We start from the raw sequence: 8,691 nt of genomic DNA on the forward strand, positions 1-8,691 counted from the left end.
AACACTGTCATGTGCAATGCGGCTGAAAGTGATTCATACGTGAGGGGAACTTATCAATAACCCACTGCGTAGCTAACGTATATACTCGATGTTTTTAGAAAATGTCAAACACGCGCCTGCCTTCGCTAACTTAAAAACAGTTGAAGGTTAAAAAAAAATAACGAGAGGAATAATTCTGGAATTTCTAATTAAAGGAACAGTAAATGTAAATACAAAGTCGACGTGGACTGTTTGAATAACATTCCAGAAAACCCTCGACGCCCGCAGCACTACGCGATAACACCAACGCAGCACTACGCGATGACAAAACTACTGAAACGCCAAAGCGTGGGCAACGCAGACTCGAGCGAAAACGAAACCTTTCGACCGACCGCGCCATTGTCAAGGGTAACTTCAATGAGTTCCTTCTCCTAAAAATGAAATAGAACTGGACAAGTAGCATCTTATTTCGTCTTATAATACAATACAAGGGTGTTTTATGCAACGAGTGGTTGAGTATTGGCGACAGAATTTAACTGACGAGTGCTTTCGCCATCGGGCTAATACTAAAATGTCCCAGGGGAGTCTCTAATCGTATCCTGTATTTACCTCAGTTTCTGGATTATTAAGGCGCTGTTCGCGATAATATTGACGCCTTAGAGATTCTCGAGCACTAATCTATCAATTTGGCTTGATTTAATATTTGCCTTTAGTGTCCCTTTAAATTGGGCTCCGTGCTTAGAAATCACAGGCTCCGTCGACAAGCGGGCTTCTGTGGACTTATTACCTCCCTCGCTAGCAGTGATATGCCATGTGACGCACATATCGTACCAGCATGCAGCAGGCCTCGTGCAAGGTTGTAAAACTTAAGTCGGCATAAGTCTTACATTTGGTTGACTAACATAGAATCAATGGCGATGTTTTCGATATCTTTTCTGTCTTAATTTTTTTCAAGGAGGAACACGCTTATAACATCGATGACTGCGGCGTGTGTCATTTTGGTTTGCTTTTACAGAATCTCCAAGGTATTGTGCCGCCATCAGTCTTGTGTCGCATCACATTAACCTGATAGTTTTCAAGAAAATATGAGTAATAAAGGCCTTACGCTCAATTGTTTCTTGTTTCTTAACTGCCATATATGTTCCACCCCAAGATAAATATATTGCGTTTCCGTAAAATAAAATTGTTTCCAACTAGCGTCATGGCCGAGTTATGTCAAGATACAGAAACCAAAGTTATCGCTTTCATTCTGTTTCTTTTTCTGCAAGTAACGTAATAAATGTGGCTTCTAAACACGGAGCCCGATTTGATCAAAACTTCCAGAATTATTCCTCTCGTAACTTTTTTTTTTTTTTAACCTTCAACCGTTTTTGACTTTGCGAAGGCAAGCACGTGCTTGATATTTTATAAAGCATACGCGTGCAAAGGCACTCTCAGGCCGGCGTCGACTTCGTGGCTTTGAATAAACAAGCACTTCATCCGACTTATTTAGGCAAATGCTTCGCCGGAACGCGACAGCTCACATCCCCCCCCGTCTGAATACTGCTACTCCCTGCATGACCAAGAAAGTGTCAGTGAAAGGCGGCTTCTCCACACTAAGGTTCTTGATGCGGAGAAGTCAGCGATGTGCGAGCCGCCCCTAACTTCCGGTTTCATGTTTTTAGCACCCAATATTGCCCAGAGAAACGAAGTATTTTACCTTGCGGGCTGTACCTTGTTCTAAATACATGTTTTCGATGTAATATATATATATATATATATATATATATATATATATATATATATATATATATATATATATATATATAACCATTGCGCACCGATGACAGAGATTGATGATACTAGCCACAATCTTAAAATGGGTGTAATGCGTGTTCGCAACGGCACACCCCAACCACATCACACCGCACCACGCCATACAGTGCACTGGTCCATATGGACGCAGTGGTTTCTTGTCACAGACAGAACATCATTGCAAGTCTCATCTCGGTCAAACAGCCATCCACGCTGCACCTGACGCTACCGGCTTGGACGCTGCTGTCGCCCGCAGAACATGCCACGGAACTCACACACCGCTGGCGTTGAAAAGAACACAGACAACTCTGTCTCAGAGGCAAAGCCAAGTGTATGTATGACAATCAAGTGCATGGTGCCCTGTACCTGCCTTTTGGATGTCGCTATTGGAAATGAGAAATAAAACTTCCGCATACTAGAAGTTACGGCTTGAGTGATATTGTGAACAAACATTAGAAAGAACTCGGAAGCAATATTTTTTTTCTTCTTTGGGAAGTAACTAGCGTATGTAACGCAGTCTTGACTGGTTGCCCGGATGATCCTGTTTTGTTCTCGCAACTTGCCCGGATGTTCTCGTTTGAGTGCCCGGATAACGGCTCCGACTTTTGGCTCATGGTCACTTCAAGGTCGGCGACAACGGGAGCTAAAAGCATTCCATGCTTAAAAAGGCAGAACACATTCTCTGATTTCGTTCCGTGCAACTGAAGCGTCCTTAGTTTTGGGGAACGACGCATTGAAGCACAACACATGGTATGTAACAACTTGCAGGTGTCTATTCACAGATTACAATGTGTCCATGGTTTCGGGTCGTCTCCTTTTTTCTTGTTCCGCAACTGTCTGGATGTTCCGAGGGGGCGTCATTAACAACTGAGAAAAAGGGTCTTCTGCGGTATTCTATATATACATCTGACCGTGACGTAGCCAGAAATTTCTTTCGGGGCGGGGGGAGGGGGGGGGGTTACGTTGCAGCTCGGCATCCTACTTAAGAGGAAGCTTTAGCTCGGGTGCTCCTATCTAAATACATGTAGAAGGGGAACTCGTTTTTCTCGGCAACCGCTGCACCAAATTTGACGAAGTTTGTTGCATTTAAAAGAAAAATTTGGGGGGGGGGGGGAGGGATTTCTAGTTACTGCTGGTTTCGAATTTTTATTTAGAACGTCATTTTTTTATTAAAAATTGGCCAAAATCGCAAATTTTCAGAAAACGAAGCTATCAAGTTTAAAACTCTAATTCAGCCAGGAAAAATGATATCGCAATTCTGTGAATTTCATCTAATAGCACACCTACAGCGGACAAAATTGATATGTTACACATGAATCTAAAAAAAAAAAAAATTAGTATTATGGAAACACGGCTTTTGCAGAATCCCTGTACACAACGTAACCAATTCAGGTAAGATAAAAATTGACATACCAAATTTGTCTGATTTGACTGTTACAATAGAAGCCGTTGACAGAACCGCGATATCTGTTCTTGAGGCAGAGCTGTTAGTTTGTAAACGTTGTGCTCCTATTTTTTTCGAACTTTCAAATTTTTCGAAATATTTTAAACAAAATTCAGGCCCTAAATCGAAATTCCGCTTCCAACAGACACTACAATTTAACTTTCTCTCTCAAATGCAACAAATTTCATTAAAAGCGTTCCAGAGGTTATCTCAGAAAAGCGTTTCTGCGTTTTACATGTATTTGAATACGCCGCGTCGGAGTGGGGCCCGAGCTAAAGATTCCTCTTAAACAATTTGTGGAGGGATCAAATACATGAATAATAATTTCATTGCCATTGCCAAAGATGCTGCAAACGAATTCTTGAACGCTACGCACCGTAAAAACAAGTAAAATATATCATTCTTCATAAAGGAAATTACTCGCATGTGCCAAAAATTGCGTCCAAAATAACTGATATCAATGCTTCCATGTTCTTTGTCTATTTAATAAGTAAAGGAAATATCAGACGAACTTTAGAACTATGTCAGTTCGAAACCAGCAAAGCAGTGAGTGCCGCTGATATGAAAAATGTAAAGGCCATGAAATGAACAAGTTTAGGACAAATATGTTGATGAAACATTGTCATTCAAGAACCGTGTTTACATTCATGTACGTATGCAACGGCCAGTGCAAAATATAAATGACGCTGGAATTTGTTCCAATGTATTACGCAGGAGCAGCTGTCACCGGTCGTGTATCGTGAGTAATTGCACCGAAATTATAGTCGCAACCGGGAGCACGTATAAAAAGCAGTTCTGCAAAATGTACGAGGGCGAGTCAAATGAAAGTGAGCCAATGCGAATATATGACAAACGGGGCACTTTATTTAAAAGTAGTCTCCATGAACATATAGACATTTGTCCCATTGGCTAAGGAGTCGCGTGATTCCGGTCTCATAAAATTCCTTGGGTTGCTGCTTCGAAAAGTCTGCAATTGACTCTTTCACGTCATCGTCCGACACGAATGTGGTTCCCTTGAGCTGTTCTTTTTTTTTTTTTTTTTTCGGTTGCCCCAAAAAGCGGATGTCGCAAGGCGACAGTTCTGGGCCGTGGGGCGGATGTTGCAGCGTTTCCCACTTCAAAGTTGCCAGTTTTGTATCAAATACATCAGCGATGTTGGGACGGGCATTGTCGTGGAACAAGATGACCCCATTCGTCAATTTTCCACATCGTTTCTTCTTGATTGCAACACGCAGCCGTTCCGGCGTTTCACAGTATCGGAAACAATTGATAGTCTCTCAAGACTTAGTAAATTCTATCCGTAATGGTCCCTGACGATAGAAAAAAAAAAAGGCAACAACACCTTTCCGGCGAAAATGATGGCCTTTGCTTTTTTTGGGCGTGGTGAATTCGAATGTTTCCACTGTAAGCTTTGCCGTCGTGTTTCAGGCTCGTAGTAGTGGCACGATGGTTCGTCCCCGATCACAATTGCGGACAAGAAGTCGTCACCTTCATTGTGATACCGGATCAGATCAGTCAAGGCAGCGCCGAACTTCTCCGTCTTCTGGCGGTGGTTCAAAACCTTGGGCATCCATTGCGCACACAAAAGCCGATGACAGGGATGTTCATTAATTGTGGCGTGAAGCGAATCGTGACTGATGTTCAGACGCTCCGCCAGTTCATCGATGCTTATCCTCCATTCTTGTCTCATCACCTCATCAACTTTTGCAATTTTGTTAAGGGTGATTTCACGGTGGCTTTAGTCCCGTCTTGGATCGTCTTTGCAACTTTCCCGTCCTCCTTTGAACCGTTTGCTCAAACGCTTCACAGTGGCCAATGAAATGCGATGTTCAACGTACACGGCAGCCAAACGGCGACTAATCTATTTTTACAAAATACCTTCAGCCATAAAAAACTTCGCGGCGCCACGCTGTTCTACTTTTGGAGCTTCCAATATGTCACTCAACCATGTTTACCGAATGTATGAAAGCATTACAGAACCTTTATCCTCACACATGCGTGTCACTTTGGTAAATGAGACATCCATCTCTTCTACGCACATGCCTCGCAGATAACGAACCGAACCATTACTGCGCGGGGTGGGTAGGCTCACTGGCTGGCTCTGGCAGCCCGCGGGTAGGGTAGCAAGACCAAAAATATTGAAGACGCTCAATGTGTCGTCGCGAATAAAAGTCAAAGTAGGAAAAATAAATAAGAGCGTAGTTACCTTGGCTGGCTTTAGTGTCTTAACATGGATGCTATGGCGTAGGTAAAAACAAAAATTCATATTATGTTATGTGACATGACGGCACAAATGAACCACCACAACGCTTCGTCTCATCGGACCTCGCTGCGTGCTTTGTCAACTTGTCTAATATTGTGTTGATTTTGCTTGTCCCGTTGTATGTTCCAATGCAAAACTTTGGAAAAGTCAATGCACCTTCGGCGTCAAATGTTTATAAAACCATTAGATCCACAAAGTTCCGCAATTGAAAATCTAAAGCACTACTTTGGAAATGTCAATGCACCTTTCACATCGAAAGTTTGAGATTTATACCCATAAAGTTTCGGAATTGATATCCATGCGCTCCGTCGATTCTGCGGCCTCCGCGAGATGCCGCGGTGAGCCCGTTTGTCATCAAAACGCCATTGAAGCTTTGTGCTCGGATGGGGCTGCTTGCGTTATGCGACTCCTGGTGCATGAAATCCAGCCCGAGCTTGCAATTTTCGCAGTGAAATATCTTTTCGAGCATGAAAAAGACATTGTAGACAAAATCCAGAATGATTTCCTGCGCCGGGGGTTGCTTTGGTAGGCGGTGCATTGACAGCACGAAAAATTTTCGGGGGGGGGGGGGGCGCTGAAGCCCTATAAGCCCCGCCCCCCCTAGCTACGCCCCTGACGTCTGATGACGTAAATTACCTCTAACTGGATTGTAGTTCAGAGTACCTTTTGCAAGTTTTTTTGCGAAACAAAACTGCGTTTTCTATTACCGAAAGACCCCATGCTGACGATTTCCGCACGTTTCGCCTGACTGCTACAATGCGCATGCGTCATCCATCACGCGTGTGAACTAACACATGTAGCGCACAGCCTTTAGTGAGACGCCACAGCCGACTGGCGCTGATTAGATATTCAGGAGTTAAAGGTGCAGAAATTGTACAGGATGTGTGGTAAGCCGTATGTAAGCCGATACAAGACTATGTGACGTCAGTCTGCACCTGCTCAGTCCAATAGAGGTCAGAAGAAATGTACACCAAATGCGGGAGTGATGGTAAGAAAGCTTCGTTTTAAAACAGACACCATGCGTCAGACAGTCACTTCTGCATCACACTAGGATTAACTGTGGAGCCAGATTACCTTTCTGGCCGCTAAATTTAGCACGTTACTACAGATTAGCAAACCATGTACCTCTTGCGGTCTGTTTGAAAGCACTGCAACGGTATATGTTGCAACTTGCAAGTACCTATGTGGATGAAGAACGTTCTCCTGTTAAACGACAATTGAACGGTCGCAGCCGTGACGTCGCGTGGGATTACTTAACGTGCACATGACGCGACCCGCCATATAATATCAGATACGTGGCCTCTCTTAATCACGACACCTCTCCATTTCTGTGTTATCAAATATATTTCACTGGTAAGTTGAAAGCTATCAGCCCCGTTATTACGGGAAGCTGCCGACATTATCCTAACAATGCGTATCGCGGCAATGTATGTTTGAAGCGTAGTGAAGCATACGAGCACGAAAATTGGATACGATGGAACTATATAAATACGGCAACATTTCTTTTACCGAGGACAGCTGATAGCGTATAGCAAAAGAGCATGAATCTATTGTAATGCTGATACTAATAAGTTTTATAGGTTTGAAAAACGATGTTACGTACCTTGTTTGACGGACAAACGAAGCCACTGCCCACCGTTGACTTTGGGATGTCTGGCCGTCCTGCCGTTGCACCCGCCATTGCCGCAGTGCTAGAAAACGTGAAGGAGGAGGCGAGTCCTATCCCTCCAAAGGTTTCTAATTGCACAGACAAGACACGATGAAGTCGGAACTCCGCAACACTCATGCTTCGAGAAGCTTCGCTTGTTTCTAACCGCAGCAGCGCTGTTTGGAAACAGCGGCAAACACGCATTCGCGGCCGCGTGACGGTCGCCACAATTTTTTCAGCAGAGCGCGCGCGCCTACGCCCACACACATTTTATCTATTCTGCACAATGCGCGCACTAAGAGCAGAACCCGAACTTCGCTAACGAAGTGAGAAGCATATCGGGCTTTCCTCAGCTAAGCCGTACCAGAATTATACTAAGAAGCAAATGTACAATATTGTCGCAGATTCTCCAGTGAAAGAGTCTTATCTAATCAGATATAGCGCGGCCCCGCGTATGCTGTTGTACATTCTCGAATACGAGCGAGAGCAACCGCGAGATCAGGCACGCAGCTACGCTTTGAAAACGCTTTTGAGTGCTCGTGTTCGCCCGATGCAATGCTCCACAAGTCGAGCTAAGTGGACGCGCACAGTCACGCTCCGCTCAATCGGCTCGGTGGTGGAGCCATGGGCAGCGTTCTGCCTTGCGCTGCTGTCATAAGCGTTGAGCGCAGGCACACTACAGCGTTCCTGTTGAGCTGCTGCGTGTGCACTGGTCTGTGCGGAACGAACAGTAAGCGTCAAGCTAGCGTTAACATAGTAATTCACTGAGCGCTGACAAAAGCCGACGGTTTTCCGTCGGTCTCATCTCGCGCACCAGTTGGTATACGCCTTAAACGCCAGTGGCGGCCATCCTCGCCCCGCCAGCGTAAGGTCCCTAGACAATAATAATAATAAAAAATCACGCAGAAACTCCTCGGGGAGTTGTCTAAGTATGCGTAAGCATTGTACCACTTGCTCATCTCGACACAGTCCGGTGTCATAATCAATGTTGTGAAACTTGATACGACCGGTATAAATGACAGCGCTGCGGCGAATTGATGACGCATACAAACTACTGCAGGTTGTTACGATCGGCCTGCGGGGGTGGCGTCCTTCGGAGAAGCGACCTTCGAACCCTTCCCGGCCGCTGCGACGAGTGGCTTTGGAGAGCCAACAATGCGCGTCTTCGGAGAACTGGTGACGCCAGCAAAGTTAACCGACCAAGCACTTCCTTCGGAGAACTGGAGACCACAGCAAAGTTAATCAACCATGCGCCTCCTTCGGAGAGTCGGCGATGCCAGAAAGGATAGCCACGTCCGGCGGACCAAGTATTCTTACTTGATTAGCTGTCGCCTTCGCGGTCTACTTGCAGCAAGAGAGCTGCTGGAATAGGCGTCTTTTGCGGTGCGTTTTCACGGGCCCCGGAGTTAGTTACAGTCTGCTGACAGTCGTGGCGGCTACCTGAGGAGTCAGCTCTGGAATCAAGAGGTGCCCGCTGGGGTCAAGCGTGACAACCCGTCTATGAGGACCTGCTCAACTCGGTGGGTTCTGGGAATCCAAAGTGCGCATGTGAGTGTGTGAGCC

The 8,691-nt window shown here is 45.2% G+C and overlaps 1 protein-coding gene across 1 annotated transcript in view; it reads right to left on the reverse strand.

Moving 5' to 3' along the window:
• LOC142582853 (uncharacterized) overlaps positions 1 to 7,469 on the reverse strand; it is a 365,477-nt gene extending 358,008 nt beyond the window's left edge. The window contains exon 1 of the transcript XR_012828503.1: positions 7,084 to 7,469. The gene's annotated coding sequence lies outside the window, so the exon portion shown is untranslated. The remainder of the gene's footprint in view (positions 1 to 7,083) is intronic.
• Positions 7,470 to 8,691: the final 1,222 nt, after the last annotated feature.

This window comes from Dermacentor variabilis, chromosome 5 (genome assembly GCF_050947875.1).
Source record: "Dermacentor variabilis isolate Ectoservices chromosome 5, ASM5094787v1, whole genome shotgun sequence".
NCBI classification, from domain to species: domain Eukaryota; kingdom Metazoa; phylum Arthropoda; class Arachnida; order Ixodida; family Ixodidae; genus Dermacentor; species Dermacentor variabilis.